At 44.1% G+C, this 15,611-nt stretch overlaps 1 protein-coding gene across 9 annotated transcripts in view; it reads left to right on the top strand.

Moving 5' to 3' along the window:
• Positions 1-15,611, top strand: part of Ankfn1 (ankyrin-repeat and fibronectin type III domain containing 1) — a 348,355-nt gene that overhangs the window by 59,160 nt on the left and 273,584 nt on the right.

Raw genomic sequence — 15,611 nt, 5'->3', positions numbered from 1 at the left:
GCAAAAAGGATCTAGCTTTGCTGTAGATCACTCTGACATTTACCCTCTCTAATTAAGACCTTCCAGAATTTAACCTTCAGGGCGCCTCATGTAGTTGTTATTGCCAGGGATGACAGCAAGAAAATAAATTCTATGTGCAAGTGTATGGCATGTGTCAGGGGGGTTCTTGTTAAACACACATACTCAGTGTTTTATAGAGAGTATCTATTTTCTACTACTGACTGCTCTGACGAGCGTTATTCTTACTTTACAAGTGAGAAAAAAATGCATGAGATTAAGGAGCTCTGGTCAGAACCCAAACAGAGGAAGACAGATTTCAACTCCCTGTATGCAGGACAGGGAAGGGCGTCTCTACAGAAAAGTCAGGGCTCTGCTTCTTTCTTTGCCTTTCAACGTTAGGAAAACTATGGCATTCTTTTTTCCTTAAAGTCTTCATCAAGCTGCAAAACTTCTCAAGCCCGAAGAATGGTTTCCTCCCACCCTTGTGTGTGGGGCCTGCTCTGGCAGGACCTCCAGCATCTTTTTCTACCATTTTCCACGTTATCACCCAGAAACAAGGTCTCTCCCTGAACTGGGAGCTTTCTGTTTCAGCTGGATTGGCTGACTGAGGAGCTCTCAAGATCGAACTGTGTCTACCTCCCAAAGGAGGAGTTACAGGCGTGGATGGCCACACCCGGCTCTTCAAATGAGTGTCAGGGATTAGAACTCAGGTCCGTAGGCTTGTAACCCAAGTGCTCTTATCCAGTGAGTGGGCACTGAACCTCTTATCTGAGTCTTGATCATACTGGTTGAAGCATCCAGGCTGGGCTAAGAGGAGATGTTTCAATCAGCTCTAAACCAGGAAGCTAAAAGCAGGTGACAAGCTCAGCAGGACGACAGAGACAGGCCTTTAGAAGTTGCCAAAATCAGTGTGGAAAGATAACGGTGAGAAGTCAGGGAAGGATGGGCACAGGGGATGTCACCAAAGCATCCAGAGCCCAAGCTCACAGGAAGCAGGGGAGCCTTTGAGAAAGTGGAAACTGGAGTGCAAACACACAGCCTGGAATGGTCTCCTTTCTCCTGGCAAGCCTATCAGGCACTCCTAGAGGATTCATGCGTGTCTCTTTCTCAGCTGGACCCTGTTCACATGGTCTCTAGCCAGCCGCTAGAGAGTCACAGACAGGGCCTTCCCTTCCCCTAGGACGCTGTGGCATCTGCTCCACACATGGCACTCCCTGTGGCTTCCAGACACCACCACAGTGACAAGAGGTTCATAGCAAGATGTCACTTAGACCTGCAACTGGGTTCCTCAGCCATTCGCCAGCCTCTGTCTTACCCTCAACCAAATCCTGAGACCTGGGTACTTCCCCAGGATTGCCAGGTAATTTGTCATGGCTTTCCCATGGTTTTAGCATGATGCCTTCACTGCGTTTGTCGGGCAGCTGTTCTTACTCCTCGCTTTCAACTGCTCACACGGCTCGAGAGCTCTGGCGTCCCCACTGGAGGTCACTCACACATTTTTGTCTTCAGCCACCACTCACCCCTGCCCAGGTCTGATAGAAAGGGATACCCAGAATGCATTTCTTCAGATGGTATTCTTCGCTGTCCCGAAATCTTACTTGAATACTCCTTATCAGTCAGGCCTTCCTTGCGCTTCCTACTGCCCTAACTAGTAATCTGATAAACCGTTATGTCAGCTCCTTCTTAATTTCCCATAGAGCTTTGTATATTTTGACTCCGTGAACTTTATTAGTCCTGCCAGATGCTACCCCCAAACACATACTCATACACTCTCTCACACACACTAGAGAGTCAATTCCGAGGCCAGAGTTTGTGTCTGTTTTGCTCACCAGCATCTCTCCAGTCTTAAGAACAATGTCTGGCACCCCCAAAAAGACCCAATCAATAGTTGATGAATGTGTGTGCATCCCCCGGGGAATGCTATGTTTGCAGGGATCACTGGAGTGATCACATGGCTGATGTGCCCCAACATCTGCCTTGAGTAGTCCTTCCTCGCCGATGTAGACTCCTGCCAGTCCCAAGCTTCCAGCCAGCCTCCTCTGTTCTTTCCCTGCTGACCGTGCTACTGTGTTCTGAGAACCCGTGGGTTATCCAGACACTGGAGGTGATTCATCTGCATCTTGGAGGGCAGGGGTGGCAGTCCTTTCCTGGGGGCTGTCTTTTCTATCTCTTTGCCTTTCTGTGGCCTTTCATTGGGCTGGCCATGGAGTCAGATGTCATGGAGCTACTTTTACAGCAGGCTTTTAGGGATTCCGAATCCCTTCAAATCTCTGAATATATTTTGCTAGAAAGGTTTCTGACTGCGCAGCCAGGGGAACACTAGAGCCCAAGCTACTTATAATCCCTTAGTGAGTGGGTCACATTCCTATTCTGAGATGGCTGAACTGGAAGAGGAAGCAGGAGCTGAAGTTGGCTTCCAGACCCCTTTAACCCATGATCCTTGAAGAAAACTGTCTGTAGCATCTTTGGCTAGACACTCTGTATTGCCCCCCTGTGCCCTTGGGATGACCTTTCCTCACCTCAGCATCACTAGGATTTGTGGCTGCCTCCTGCCATGCAGATCAGCTGTTGGTGCCTGTTAAGGATCCTATAATTAGAGCCCAGGGGCTTCAGCTCTTGGTTAGCATTTTCCCTAAACAAGGCTCTGGGGATCCTCACTGCCCAGTTCATCTCATATCCAGTCATTTCCTCTCAAGTCAGAAGAAAGTGAACAAAGATTCAGTCCCTAATTGTCTCCCCTCTCACCTTCATCTTCCCTCTCCGCTGACTTCAGTCAGAGTTTGAAAGCCAAATTCAACCCTGAAGAATTGGCAGGGGCCGGGGGGGAGAGGCCTAACTCAGGTCAAAAGGAATCTGTAAGCAAACTAACTCCGGAGAACCTCCTTTAACTTCATTAGGTGAATGGGGGTGGGGTGATTATCTCTGTATTACATGGGAGGAAGTTAATTTCCTCTCTGAATTACAATTTCTTTTCTTCTGGCCCCAACAAGCCCACTCACCTTCTGAGGTAAAGGAGTAATAGAACTTATTGTGTCTACATATGTAATGACCAGCATTAGGACCCAGATTCCTTTCTCTTTCTACTATCGTCTAAGGAAAAACAGGGAAGCTCGTGGTGTCTGCACAGATTTAGCTAGAAACACAGCAAGATACGAAAATATGTGTTCCATGTGCGGAGGGAGGGGTTCCTTGGTGCCTCCAACTTTCAGTCTAGAAGAACTTTCTAAAGATTAAGCTTTCCCACAACCCTAAACAGAGAAGTGAGGATGAAAAAATAACATACATTTGCGCATGTGCATGTGCGTGTGCACTCGCGTGCACACACACACACACACACACACAGAGAGAGAGAGAGAGAGAGAGAGAGAGAGAGAGAGAGAGAGAGAGAGAGAGAGAGAGAAGTGGTGTTTGGTACTGTCAGGCTAATCACAGAACACACTGCATCAAGGACATATGAGAGATGACTCAGCTCAGTAACTAAGAGCTAGAGTAGCCACCCTGTGACAGCTATACTATGAGGGGTGTCACCCAGATCACCACCTCCCTTCCCAGGGTCCATTCCTCCTGCGGGAGACTACGCTGTCCCAGCTATAAAAGTTTCCAATCCCTTATCGACCAGTGGCTATCTCTGTTACAGTGGGTAGGAGTGGACAAACCAGCCTTTCTTTTCGCTAACAGAGGATGCTTAAAGAAAGCAGGCACCCAACTCTGATGATGTAACCATAGCTTGCACACTATACCTCAGACAGCTAGAGATGGCTTCACAATCTAGTATTAGTGGTAGAGAGAGGGAAAGAAGAGAAGAAGGCAGGAGAGGCAGAAACAAGCAAACATTTTCTTAGGATTTTTTTTAATTGAAATCCACTTATTTGATTTTTGCAGAGAGGCATAAAGAGAGTGAGGGATAGTTGATTCCTTGCCATCCTATATGTTCACAGCAAGGAGTGGGGGAGTCACTTTAGTGTGACTACACATTATATACATTCTTGTGCTCTCTTTCCCTCCCTCCCTCTCTCCCTTCTCCCTCTCTACCCTTCACTCTTCTCTCTCTCTCTTTCTTATGAGTGTGTAAATGGTGTAAATCCATGTGATTGGGTGAGGAGGGGTTAAGGAGCCTAGCTAAGCAGTGTGGGGCTGAGGGAAGGGAGAATGGGGTCCACTTGGTTCACTTGTTTTCATGTCAGGGTTCGCTAGCCAGCTGGAGAGAGCTTAAAATCCGGGTAGAGAATTTTTCCCTTGGTCTGAACATTGTTTAAATTCCTGGAGTGGGTGATCCCTGTAATAAATACTTTGGACTTTGTGAGACAGATGTATTTACTACTCAAGTTTAAAGTTTGGATTTGATGGATATGAGCTTGGGAATTCATGGAATTGGGGAGTGTGTGTGTGTGTGTGTGTGTGTGTGTGTGTGTGTGTGTGTGTGATGTTGGTTCCCGCTCTGCGTGCACAAGGAGTTACAAGAATCCCATTTATAGCAAAGCAAAACTTCTCTCCCCATTTCTTGAGGTTGCTTCATCAAGGCTGAGCCTCACCTTGTATTTTGGATATGATTGGCCTCAAAAGATGTTAGCTGGGAGGAGGAAATGGACCTCAGAGCCTAAGTGTTCTTACTCACGTGTATGTGAATGAAATGTTATATACCACATCACCTGATGTGTATGAAGGAAAGCAATTAAGTAAAGGAGCAGTCATAGAAGCAAATTCCTCCAAATACCTAGAGGAAGAGCAAGAAAGATATGAGCATGTAGTCCACGTTGTATATTCTTTCTACATTACGTGCCATTAGTTATTTATTGTAAAAGAAAAGACTGTACCATTTGAAGGATGGGCTCTTTCAGGACACAGAATCTCTTGGGCAGCTCAGAACATGTTATAGTCCTCTAAATAATTACTGTCTCAACCCTGCCACTGCTTGAGAAAACCAAGGACCCAACTGATGAAAGAAGGAAGCAGACTGGAGCTGTGCTGACTGTGAGCGACCATTGCCAGCTGAATGGTCAAAAGTTCCACTCATGTGGATGGAGCCTAGAGCAGAATGACCACTCTCTGCTAAGGCTGGCAGCAGCGTCACTCCACACTGTGGGAAGAGGAGGTGAGTGACTGTCACTACAGACCTCACTCAACAGTTTAGTCTAGTTTCCCAAAAACAGTCTCCATCCAGCCAATGAGCTCTCTGCCTGAGCTGAGTGACATTGACATGCCTGATGGGGCCTATGCTTAAGGGGACCCAGTCACAGGCCACTGTACATGCTGCCTGCTGCCCCCCAGTAACCCAGATAGTATTTCTGTCTTCCAGCATGGGAATGAATGCTCAGTGTCTAACAGTGGTTAGGTATGAGATGAAGCACCCTCTCGTCTTGGCCTTGAGCAGGGTGCTCAGAGCCAGCACCAAGAGCAGCCTGGAGATTCCTGGCCCATTGGTCAGTCCTGTAAAAGGTTGCAAGGGGACAGCCTGATTTTCATAATCCACTTACAGCAAAGTTACTACTTTGAGCTAATGTGTAAGTTGGCAAATAAGAGAGACCATTGGGCTGGAGAGATGGCTCCGCGGTTAAGAGCACTGACTGCTCTTCCTGAGGTCCTGAGTTCAAATCCCAGCAACCACATGGTAGCTCACAACCATCTGTAATGAGATCTGATGCCCTTTTCTGGTGTGTCTGAAGACTACGACAGTGTACTCATATACATAAAATAAATAAATCTTGAGAGACAGAGAGAGACAGACAGACAGACATAGAGAGAGAGAGAGAGAGAGAGAGAGAGAGAGAGAGAGGTCATCATTCTACCTAGATCATTCTCTAGAACTAGGAAGCACCTCATAATAAATAACCAATTAGCATTTGTTTGAGAAAACGTGCATTGTATAGGCTACATCCCATAATGCTCACAACAGTAGGAATAAGGGTACAGAACTATGCTATTTTAAGCCAAAGCTTTAATTTTAACTTATTTACTGTAGCTTCCAGGGCCATTTTTTGGTTTTGGTTTTGGTTTGCATTGTATGCTTTATTTCCGTTATTATTTTTGGTTTTGAGATACCAGAATTTTTCTTTAAGATATCACCGATACATGTTACTTCCAGCATTTTCTTGCAAGGCTTGTAATTTCCACTAGAACTTTATTATCCTTTATGGAAAGTCACAGTGGGCTTGATCATAAATGCAGAATTACTGCTGAAGAACTCCCTCCTCACAAACTGTCCCTGTGTGTTAATGGAACTAACCTTTAAAATTGCCTGGTTACTGGTCTCAAGGGGGAAAGAGTATCATTCACCTTTTTCTTACAGGTCCACACCCACTTTTTTGCAAGCAACACAAAAAAAGCCCTAAGTTGAAGCCCAAAGAGAAGGCATAGACTCAGGAATGATAGGCCTGGCTAAAACTCTGATTGGAGTCCCACAGTCACCCAACCCAGCAGGTTGCCCTCTCACAATGATCCATGAATTGTATGGCTTCCTGGGATATGTCTGTCAATGGGGCATCCTCAAAATGTAACACATTTATTATTTTGAGAACATTCATTTGAACATCCCTGACCAGATATGGAGCACAGTATTAGATATGGGGCCCCGGAAATATAAGTAACTGGAAAAGTCAGCACTATTTATGGGTGAAAATGTTCAGCCCCTGGGTACAGGAACAAGCAGAAGGCCAGCCTAGAGTCAGACTCGATGCTTCACAAGGAAAATCTCAGAGGTATTTCAACATGTCGATATTAAAATCCTCTGGAAATTACTTAAGATATTCTTAAGAAGGTATGCAAAGTTCCCTGGGAGTTCGTCCAATAGTCTCTAGGGTGGCCTGGGACACTCAGATCCTCAGAGTGAAAGAGAATGGAGTCTAAGAAGTTTGGACTTTCAGGAGTGTCCTGCCTGCAGCCCACTGGCTGAGCCCAGGACAGCTGTGAATGTTTCCCAACAACACCAACAACAAAATCATAGCCTTACTCAAAGCAACCTCAGAATGCTTTGCAGCTTTACTTCATTCATTCACTCATTCATTCATTCATTCATTCATTCATAGTTGTAGCTGGACTGCTCAGTCCTCAAGTGTGAACTTTGTAGACAGCAGTGTGAGACTCTAATGGCAAAATTAGGTTATAACTGTATAGTATATAATTTTATATATATACAAAATTATGTATATGAATATATAATTATAGATATATATGGCACTGTATAGCTATCAGAATCCTTTGAGCTTTCTGTTGTTTTGGATATAGAAATTCATTACAAAACTACATAAAATCCAGTTGAGTATTTCTGTATCACAATATAAATAAAACAGTTTTCTTTGTCTCTTTTCCTGAGCTAGCAGTCTGTGGTGTTTGGCGAAATGTGCTTCGTGTGCAGCCGCAACACAAAATCATGAATTTCACTTAAAACACGGAGGACATCATGACTTTTTTAAAATGCAGAGATCACAAATAAATTATTTGTTTTGTATTTCAATCTGAACTGGGCTGGAATATTTCATACATTTTTTTTAAATTTTTGATTACAATCTAATTACATCACTTCCCTTCTCTCTTTCCTCCCTTCAACCCATGCCCCTTCCCTCCAACCCTGCCATGGTTCCTCTCTCACTCCCTCTCAAATTGGTTGCTTTTTCTTTTTTTGATTATTATTGTTACATATATATGTATATATATAACAATATAATATATTATTGCTATATATATAGATATATATAACTGGCTGAGTCTGTTCAGTGTTGCTTGTGCATATATGATTTCAGGGCTGATCACTTTGTATTGCATAACCAATTAGAAAGCTCTTCCTTTGAAGAAAGTAATTCTCCCTTCCTCCCCAATCAATCATTAGTTGCCTATAGTTCTTTGTCCAGGGGTAGGACAATGCCCTGACCCTCCACATCACACTACAGCTGCCCCCACCCTGAGATTTCCTCTTTCCAAATTACAATATCATTGTTCGGGCCTTGCTTTGGCAGCCATATTGTTGAAGCGTCATGGACATTGCTTCCCCTTTGCTTTGAGGAGACATACTCTTACGTTCTGGTCCTCTGACACTTACCATCCTTCTGCCCCATCTTCTTCAACATCCTCTGAGCCTGAGGTGCAGAAGCTGTGTCGTAAATGTTCCCAGTAAGGCTGGATCAATTGTGGTTTTCTGTAATGGTCTTTGTTTGCTATGAAGGGTGAAAGCTACACTTACCTGTGGGTAAAAAGGTTATACAGAGTGCAATCAGGAATTATGCTGACCTAGAAAAGCAGTTGTGGTGGTTTGAATCGGTTTGACCTACATAGATTTGTGGGTTTCAATGCTTGGCCATAGGGAGCGGCACTATTAAGGGGTATGACCTTATAGGAGTAGAAGTGACCTTGTTGTAGGAAGCAGATCACTGTGTAGTGCATGGGTGGGCTTTGAGGCCTCCTATGCTCAAGCTCTGCCCAGTGTGGTATGAGAGGCTCCTCCTGGCTGCCTTCAAAAGACGGTCCTCTTCTGCTGCCTGCAGATCAAGATGTAGAACTCTCGGCTCCTCCAGCTCGATGTTTGCCCACACATTGCCATAATTCCTTCTGCGAGGATAATGGACTGAACCTTGAGAACTGTAAGCCAGCTCCAATTAAAGCTTTTCCTTTATAAGAGTTGCCTTGGTCATGTTGTCCTTCACATCAATGACACCCTACCTAAGGCAATAGTGGTAATAGGTTCTCCTCTATGACCCTTTGTCTCATTAGCCTGGGTAGTTGGCTAGGTTTCTAGGACCGGGTGAGATTTATAGATCAGTGGAGCAAAACAGAGGATTCAAACGTGAGCCATCTGATACATGACAAAAATACATTTTTTAAAATTAATTAATTAATTAATTAATTAATTTAAACTTGGCATTCTCTGACTAGAACTTTATACATGATGTTGTCTCCCAATCCCAAAGGTTGGGCACTCCTAAAGGTGAAAAGCCCAGCCAAGGAAAAGCCATGGGTTTGATGTGTTTGATAAACACTCCTACCTTGTATGTTGGGGGTGGGGCATCTATCATAGCAGACTAAGTGTATGGGTGAAGTTCTGATAGTTACTATGAGTACCTAAGGAAGCAAAGAGCACTGTGGATACGTGGGTTTTGGAAGATAGGGTCTTGCTGTGTTACCTAGGCCGGCCTACCAACTGGAAATCTTCAGCCTGTGCACTGGGATTGTAGGCACGCACCATCATACATGGTATGGGTGGAGATTCTCTTGACCTCCTTTTCTATGCTTTAGTATTTGACCTCTCTGAGAAAAGAACGTTGATCCTCTGCTGTTTCATTTTTCCACCTTTTTCTAGGGGATACTTCCTATCTCTACCATGAAGTTAGGAGAAAGAGGAACTTACCGAACTGGGTGTGTTTTGTGCTTTGTACCCCATACTCGTCCAGAGCTTGTTAAGTCCATTCATATCTCTTCGTAGATCCCACTTTGAAAACCTGTAGTTCAGAATGGATGGCCTCCCTGAGCCCCAGGCCTGCATAGGCAGCTAAGAGCTCAAACGAAATCTGAGCATTGTAGGGATGGCACCGGTGAAAATAGCCAGAGGAAATCATTTAGCACTGAATTTATGAGATGAAATCATAGGCTCTCCCCACATATAGTGTTTTAGCGGGTAAAACAATTACAGTGTGTTCTATCCTGATTAACCCTCCTCAGGGCAACATTTATTGGCATTCCCCGTGACAACATAATTAGTATTCTAAGGGTATTTTTCACCAGCTGCTTATGTCTTGAGTTAAAAGTCAACAGCTAAATATATAGCAGGGTAAGTGCATAAACAGTAAAATTGATTTTAGTACTCAAAATGACTTGGTTATCTATATTTATAGCTGTAATTACAGAAAGGTTTAATGCCTTCTATAATCAGTTCTTTATTGAAAGTTTCACGACAGAAGACGGGATGCTAATTTACCTCGTGGCATCAAGGAAGGAGCACCGCCCTCTAAGCCACACCACTGGCCTCAGCTTCTAGGTTCATTAACTACAAAACACGTGGCCCTGCGTTCCATGAGGTGCATTAAGGGCTCGTTACTGTGCTGCTTGCAAAGGCAGTTTCTATTTCAAGACGCTAACATTGTATGCACCTTTCCCCAGGGTCCAGTTGGCTGTTTGAGTCTAAGGAATGAGTGATGCTCTTTGTTTTCAGAAGATAATATCAATTCTTTCCGATGTGTGCTTAACACAGCCAAGAGATTTTGCCTTTCCTATGTGAGTGCCTGTTTATCTGTAACATTTTTTTGTCACTCCTGTATAATGGGAACATTCTGTATATATTCTGATCTCTGAGATGGAAAGATTTCGCACGCACTGCGTTGTTAGTGTTATTTTTAATTTACGCTATAACAGAAATAACTACTGGCTATTAAATGCTTACTAAGTACCCAACCCTTTCAAATGTGTGCATATATAATGAATGTGTATTGCAAATATATTAGCAGTGGTGTATAGTGTGTGTGTGTGTGTGTGTGTGTGCACATATGTATATGTAAATCGGTGCACACGAGTAAGGAGCCAGAGGACACCTGAAGATGTTTTTATTAGTCAATCTCCACTTTATTTTCTGAGACAAGGTCTCTCAGTAAACCTGAAGGTCAAGAATTCTGTTCCACTAGATGGATGGCAAGCCCTAGGAACCTTCCTGTTTCTACCTCCCCAGTGCTTTGCCCAGCTTCTATGTGAGTGCTGAGATTTGAACTCAGGTCTTAAGCCCTTTACCGATTGACCCATATCCCCAGCTCCCAAAATATAGTTTTTAACAATTACATATGTGCACATGTTATAGATAGACATTTTACACGTGTACTCATGCACACACATGTGCGCGCGCGCGCGCACACACACACACTTTGTGAGGCAGGAACTGCTCCTCTCTAGTTTATGGATGGTGAACTGAGCTCAGAGAGGTGCAGTGATTTACTTGAGATAGTAAAGCAGCAAGTGGAGGTTCTGTAACAATGAAGGCTCCACAAAAATGGGGGCTCTGAAACAATGGAGGCTCTAATTCCTAAGCATGCACGGCAGCTGCAGACCACCCAAAGGCTCTCAGACTTCAGCCTGCCTCCCGCTTTCTCAGTGCTACTGCTATTCTCTTGAAACAAAGATTAAAGGAGTAGATATGTGCACATGCAAATGTATGCCAGGCACTTATGCATGTGCAAATTTATCTGCATTCATATATACTACATAAAGAACATTAGAATGAGCTTTCTCTTCATTGTACAAAACATTGTATATGTGACTATAATTCTCAAAGAAAGTTCCCCTCCTCCTTTGTGCCTAGATCTTATTCTAGAAAATTTCAAACATCGGTGTCTGAAGCATAAGCTCTCGTGACCCCGTATGATCTTGATGTCCTCTCTGAAAGTCAGCAGATTTCATGTCGTTTTGTCTTGTTGTAGAGTTGAAGTGACCTGTCCAGAGCCAAATCACCATTCAGAGCAGAACTCAAGCCAGAATCCTGTTCAAGAGTCTAGAGAGCCATTTGCTTCTCTGAGTCACCAGGCAAAGCATGGTGCTCTAATGCATATCAAAAATTATCAGACACACAGAAAATAAACAACAAAACAAAACCCAACAGTCTTCACACAGCAACAGAGCCTGGATTTCAGAAACAGTGTTTGTGAAGAGGAGTTCAGGCCGGCCTCCCCTTTTGTGGACCATGGATCACCTTGGTCATTTACCAGCCTCTACCCACATCCTTAGCCACAATTTGTGCTGCCTAGAATCATGACCCAAATTTGAATGCATTTTTCACTCCAGAGTGATACATGGTGTGTGTTGTAGGTGGTGAGTCTGAGTAATAATGAGTCTATGTGTGCATCTATATATGTGTGTCTGAGTATGTTTGTATGTGTGTGTTTGTATGTTTATGTCTCCGTGTGTGTGTCTTTGTGAGACACTCTCTCTCTCTCTCTCTCTCTCTCTCTCTCTCTCTCTCTCTCTCTCTGTGTGTGTGTGTGTGTGTGTGTGTGAGAGAGAGAGAGAGAGATTTCCTTTTAATACAGTGGTTGTCAACATGTGAGTCATGACCCATTTAGGGATCGTGCATATCAGATATCCCGCATATCAGATATTTACATTAGGATTCATAATAGCAGCAAAATTACAGTTGAGAAGTAGTAACAAAATGTTTTTTTGACTGCTGTCATCACACAGCGAGGAACGGTATGAAAGGGTCACAGTGTTAGGAAGATTGAGAACCACTGCTCTAATAGAATGTGAGTTCACTCTATGGTCCAGTTTTAACCTGATGGTGCATTTGTCCAATAAAAACTTTGTTGAGTTTATCTTCCATGATCAGGGAAATTCAGAAGAAAAAAAAAAAGATTCAGAGACATAAATCTCAATTTTAATTATCTTGCCACTAGACAGACTCACCATAAACTTGACAACCCCCTCTGCCCAAAATATCAACCTTTGTCTAGAAAAACATCTCTAAAACCCTACTTTCCAAGAATGGGCTGGGGCAGGTCTGAAGTTCCAGAAATGGTCTACAAAGACGTCCTTTGGGGACTTAATGTGCCCTCCAGGACAGCGGAACCTATAAAATTGTAGGAGGGAATTCTAGGGAGGAGACCTGCCTGGCGAAGCAAAGGGCCCCTCCCACCCCCGAGTTAAAACACAATGTCCAGCCTTGAAGTGCTGGGAAAGAGAATGGTGAGCTCACTCTCTGTCTGGCACAAGTTGCAGACTATTAAGTCGTTTGGGAAATGTGGACTTGTACCAATCTACAAGATTGGCCATGGCCATTTTAATGTGTTTTTGAAAATCAGCGAGTGCTTAAAAACTTGTAGTAAAAGCCCTAATAAACTAAATTAGACCGGGACTCTGCCAGAATTGTGTTTACCTCCTGAAGTGGAGGGTTAGGAAACCACGGGAAAAATTCAAGGGGAAAAAGACAGATAAAAAAGATCAATAGTTCCATACACCTTGGGGGGTCATTCGGTCAGCAGAATTTGCTGTCCGCTGTCAAGGGCCACTCATCGGCAAAGCGTCAGGTGAGTCTTTTCGATGACACATGATTGTGAATAGTGCTCCCCTCCATCTCTTACCCACCACCCCCTTTTTTTCTTTTTGTTTTGTTTTATGAGTCTTACTTGTTTTTACAAGGGTAAGTTTGGAGAGAGGGGGCATAGTTACTGTAGCCAAAGAAGAATAAATGCTTTGTGCATTGTGCGTGCCACTGTAGTATACCGAATGAGTACTAATAAGAATAAAATTATTGGGGCAAATAAAATCACATATGCTTTTTAGTCACCTGGGACAGTGGCCATGCCGACCTTCTTGAGCATATAAAATAATAATCCTTCACATCTGAGTAGCATTATGGAGCTTATAAAAAAGCCCTTTCACGTATATTATCAGGTTTGATCCTCAATAGCCCTGTAAGTCAGGAACGAGCTGTGTTATTATCCCATTTTACAGTTTGGGAGAGGTTAAGTGGCTTGTCCAAGGTCACAGAGCTACCAGGCATCAGCACTTCCAGCAGCCTTCTGGGTCCAACGTGTTCCAGGATGAGGTGGTTTTGTGGGAGGGAAAAAAAAGACAAGGCTATTTGTCACAGGAAGTGACAAACCTAGATTCCATGGGCTTCAGAAAAATCGTTGACTCAGAAAGAGGACAGAATTTTGCACTATAGGTACGAACTACAAAGGAAGAATCTGATTTAAAAATGGACCACAGACCTTAAACGGGCTCCTCGTCAAGAAGATGTATTGGGAAAAATGTGGGGAGGAGGGTTGCGCATCCTATGTTACAAGGGAATCTGCATTTTAGGAGAGAATTGAAATTGGGGCGGAAGGAGCTGTGGGGATGGCACGGTAGGTAAAGGGCTTGTTGCCCAAGCCTGAAGACGTGAGTTCAGTACCCCAGCATAGCCTCTACCTCTGGCCTCATCTATACACACTAATGTGCGTGTCTACTTCACGAGTTTGCATATACCCACATGAAGACACACACACTCACCCTGCACACACACACAGGGAGGATGAGACATCACTACACGCCTGTCGGATCAGAACAAAATTGAGACGCTACTGCATGTCCGTCAGAGGGCCGGAGTTCAGGACATGAAAGTCACCAAATGCTAATGAGAAAGTGGAGCTTCTGGACCTCCTGACTTGCTGTGGATAGGAATGTAGGATGCTACAGCAGCTTGGAAAACAGTTTCGTGGTTTCTGGCGAAACTTAACGTCTCTCTGCCATATGGCCATGTCAACTCCTTGGCATTCATCCAAAGTTGAGAATTTAAGTCCACACAAAAGCCTAGGTGTAGATTTTGGTAACAACGAGAATCACTGTCTCCAGAACTTGGAAGCAACCAACTTATAGCCCCTTCAGCAGAGTTACGTTACAGTTGCAGAAGTTACCATGTTACAATCAATGACCTGACTTTGTCACGGCCACAACCATTCAAATTCCTTCTTTTATTCTTGGCATTGTATGGCCCGTGGCTTCACCATGACGGTGTCATGCAGGGTAGCTTCCGTGACTTGCATATCTTTGTGGCCCATTTGCTCATCCCTCATCCCTCTCTCCTCAGCCGCTGGCTAGCAATCTCCTCAATGTTTCTATAACTTGGCCTTCGTCAGAATGGCATAGAGATGGACACGTACAGTGTGTACACTTCTGTCCTGGGGTTTTACTGCTGTGAACAGACACCATGACCAAGGCAACTCTTATAAGGACAACATTTAATTGGAGCTGGCTTACAGGTCCAGAGGTTCAGTCCGTTACTGTCAAGGTGGGAGCTTGGCAGCATCCAGGCAGGCATGGTGCAGGCAGAGCTGAGAGTTCAACATCTTCATCTGAAGGCTGCTAATGGAAGGCTGACTTCCAGGCAGCTAGGGTGAAGGTCTTAAAGCCCACACCCACAGTGACACACCTACTCCAACAGGGCCACACCTCAAAATAGTGCCACTCCCTGGGCCAAGCATATCCAAACCATGCACCTTATGCTTCTTCCTTTTCATGACTTGCCGGTTCATCTTTCAGCACTGAGTAGATTCTACTGTAGGGATGTACCACGGTTGACAATGGTACCATGGTGACAGAGGAGGCTGTGCCCATATGAGAGGGATATGTGAGCAATCTCTACTCCTTTCTCTCAGTTTTACTGTGAACTTAAACTTCACAAAAATGAAAAAAAACAAAAAAACAAAAAACAAAAAAACAGTCTTAAAAAAATTAACTCACATAGGAGGAGATAGCTCACTGGAAGATAAAATCCACATCTCTCTCTCTCTCTCTCTCTCTCTCTCTATATATATATATATATATATATATATATATATATATATGTGTGTGTGTGTGTGTGTGTGTGTGTGTGTGTGTGTGTGTGTGTGTGTGTGTGTGTGTGTGTGTGTGTAAAAGCCGGGAATGCTGGTGTACTGCTGTGTTTCTAGCAGGAGGAAGGTAGATGCCGTGGGTCTCTGAGGCTCAATGTCTTGCCAGCTTAGCCTTACCTAATGCCAGGCCTGTGAGAAACCATGTCTCAAAAACCAAGGCAGATGGTATCTGAGGGATGATAATGAAGGTTGACCTCTGGCCTGGGCACACCTATGCATGTGCACTGTACACACACCCCCACTCACCTGCCCTTGCACAAACATGCACACGTGTAC

Source organism: Rattus norvegicus, chromosome 10, assembly GCF_021556685.1.
Source record: "Rattus norvegicus strain SHRSP/BbbUtx chromosome 10, alternate assembly SHRSP_T2T, whole genome shotgun sequence".
Lineage (NCBI taxonomy): Eukaryota > Metazoa > Chordata > Mammalia > Rodentia > Muridae > Rattus > Rattus norvegicus.
The sequence above is the reverse complement of the archived record's forward strand: the minus strand, read 5'-3'. Positions and strand labels throughout refer to the sequence as shown.